The sequence below is a fragment of the Bidens hawaiensis genome, unplaced genomic scaffold, assembly GCF_021521415.1.
Source record: "Bidens hawaiensis isolate Kalapana, Puna unplaced genomic scaffold, B.hawaiensis_p1.1 tig00046752_1, whole genome shotgun sequence".
In the NCBI taxonomy this organism is placed as follows: domain Eukaryota; kingdom Viridiplantae; phylum Streptophyta; class Magnoliopsida; order Asterales; family Asteraceae; genus Bidens; species Bidens hawaiensis.
The window spans coordinates 28,584-32,053 of record NW_027498344.1 but is presented as its reverse complement, the minus strand read 5'-3'; positions in this window follow the sequence as shown (position 1 = coordinate 32,053).

Below are 3,470 nucleotides of genomic sequence, written 5' to 3'. Positions count from 1 at the left end.
TAAAATACTTATCCTATATATTTAATATGTGAATTTACGTGATATATATATAGATTTAAAATCCCTTAGTTTGGAAACATGATAAGTTAAAATGTCGGTTTGTTAACAAAATACGAATTAATTATGATTTTATAATACTTATAGATCAATTATTGGTTTAATATGTTAATTAATACTTAATCAAAACAGTTATAAAAAATAAAGAGCTGGCCGGGACTCGAACCCGCGCCAGTGGCCGGCACCATGAGTTAAACGCACACCCCTAGCCCAGTTTAGATGATTAAAATCTTATAACGAATTTATTATAAACAGACAGGAACGGGTTATATGATGAACCAAGAACCCTAACAATTCAATTCGTTAAATCCGATACATGTTCGATAATTTAGAGTTGGGGCTTTTGATTATAGACGACCAAATTACACAAACCAATTACCTTAAACATCCACGGATAGAAGGTGGACGACGAACGGCAGTGACGGGCCAAGAACATAATCAAGAACACGCAGTAACATGCATTGTTAATCTAATTAACCAAGGGGGTATTGTAGGCGATCGTATAAGGGTCGCACATGTGCGTTTAATTGAATTATGATGAACGATTTATAGACGAACCCTAATTGTTATTGACGGCATTATAAAATGAATAACGATCAATTATATTCGTTTTTTTCTAATTATAACTTATAATTGAGATCGTTTAAACATTATACACGATTTGGTAAGATCGATTTTGATTTTAACGAAGATTAAGGACCAAGAAAACCTTAAACGGGTTACGGGTTTTAATATGGATACGGGTTTGGGTTTGGGTTTCAAATTCGAATTATTATTATATTATAACTTAGATTTATTTGCATTCTGGTCCCTAAACATAAGATATGGAAACAGTTTTAGGTTAAAGTTTAAGTTTGGGTAATTTTTGCCATAAATTGAAACTTATAATCACATAATATATAATTAATTAATTAATAATATAATAATAGTTAATTTACCCGATAACGCGATATTTTAATTGGTAAAATTTTCCGAACATGAAACGGGTCGGGTAATATAAACTGGTAAAACCGAGTTGTTAAAGCGGAGGGTCAAAGCGAACATGTGACACCACACTGGGAGTGTCCAGCCTGCGACCCCCTACTATGAAGATTTGAAGGAGGTTACTTGGGTCTGTCATCCCATCATTTTTCCCTACTAAAGAGGGTAACTTCGAATTCGAGGGTAGTGGGGCTTCCGCGATCCGTTGTACTAACTTTGATTTTTCCATGAAGGCTTTTGGCCGATACGATTTGGTGAAGTCCACACCCGTGTCAGGGTAGTAGCTCAAGTTTTTCTTTCCCCGCATCTGGCTTCTTGGGCCAGGGCTATGCCCGAAGCTTCCGCTTTGATCACTTGCACTCCTTTCTTGTGAGTTTCGATCTTTCGCTGGAACATCTCTTATTCGAGCTACCCGGCTTTGACCAAGGGACTGTTCTCTAATTCTGGCAAGAATTTTCCTTGACTTTTTGGCTGGTCTATGTAACAAATGATTCTTTCACTTCCGCGCCGTCGGGGTCGTGGATCCACAGGGGTCGTCTTGGTCGTTCCGTAAATACAACAACGTTCACGTTATTATTCGACCCACTTGTCTTCTCATTTGCTCCTCCAACATTCTCTCCTATTCCGCACTGGTCCTCTCCTATTCTATTTTTAACCACATCACTGTGTCTTCAAGGTATGTCGTCGCTATGGGAGCTTTCTGACAAGAAGACCGTACTTCTGCGAATCTGAAAGACAGGTCTTGTTGTGGTTGTTCAACCTCAATGTAATCCTTGTAGTTTCTCCCAAACAACTCGTTTCGCCCATTGTTTCCTTATTAGGACCCATCTGTGTTGGGTCTTGCACGATTGTACGACGGTGGTGTGGACGGAGGAGGCCGACATGAGCTCATGACGATCTTTTAAGATTCTATTGTTGTTCTAACCAATACGGATGGCGCCAATGAAGAAACACTAAGTTAACCCTTGGTAAACTTAACATAATACCTCGACTGATGACAGATTAATACTAACCTAACCCTAGGTTAGCTTAGCTTAATATTCTCCGATGATCAAATATTGAAACTGCTATGAGTTCTGGCAGCTCTAACCTGCAAAACCGAACACCGTGAGCTTGTTACGAGAAGGGGAGTAGGGGGGCTTCATGTACCCACCATCCGGTGTGAGAGTCAGTATAATAAGTAGTGAATGAATTCTAGAAGAGAGTAAGATTGTGGATGCTTTACCATTGGTTCTCTTCTTGTATTTATAGCTGAAGGGAAGGAGAAGGATTGGGTCAGCTGCCTCACTCAATGGAACATTTTAATCTTATGCTGAGCATGATAATGGTCTCTGATTGGCCCGACAGCCTGCGTATGAAAATCTTTGTCATGGGAAGGTACAACGTTGGAATTCTCTCATTGGTCCATTGTGCAGTTGTAAGCATCATAAGGATCTCGACATGCGATTGGTCTTTCCCTTCCTGTCACGTGATGTCCTGCCTTTTATCACGTCATGTCTTCCACTGAACTCCTTGAGTTGTTAACTATTAAGTATTTCTTATGCGGAAGATATATATCTCTCTACGCAGAAGGTATTCTGCATGCGGATGGTTATCTGTGCTTTGATAGTATCTCCTCCATGGGGAGTATATATTTATCTGCGGAAGATCTTCCGCACATGCGGAGAAATTATCCTAGTGTTACGTGGGTTATGTGATACTCTACCTCCCCACATTAATTTTATGCAACTGTAAAACAAATATAAGGGGACACGAATGTTAGAGCATTCTCAATCTATCACCTATCATCATCTTTATAATTACATTAAAAAACACTACATTTCTATATTCTATTCAATTAAAAATATTTTTTTATACTTTTATAATTACATATTTTTCTGTCCACTACTAACAACCAATTCAACAAATATTATAAAATAAATTTGTAAAAAATTAATACATTTTTTCTTTTCACTCTGTGATTTACATTTATAACCACTTAAAACCATACCCTAAAATTTGCAAACTTTCCGCATGTAATTTAAGAAATAAGATGAGATGCTCTTACACGTTGTTTGGAATCTTACATTTTACCTTTTGTAACTAGAATTCTTCAACCTAGGCACCATAGATAGCCTTACGGTAGTGGAGCTAATAATTTTGACTGTCCTACGTTGTTGAAAAGTTATGATTCCGTTGCATAACTGATAATGTATAATATAGGAAAAATATAGGCACCTAACTGAAAATATAATCTTTTGCTAAATATTCGATAAAAATAATATAAAATGAACATTTGTATGGTGGGAAGCCACCAAAAAAAGCCATGTGAGTCTGACGCCTTTTGCTTCAAACAAGCGGAAACACACCACTCAACTACCTCTCCCCACACCCAACGTTCGACTTATTCCCTTTTCTTTAATTAATTAATTAACCAACAACATAATTTATAT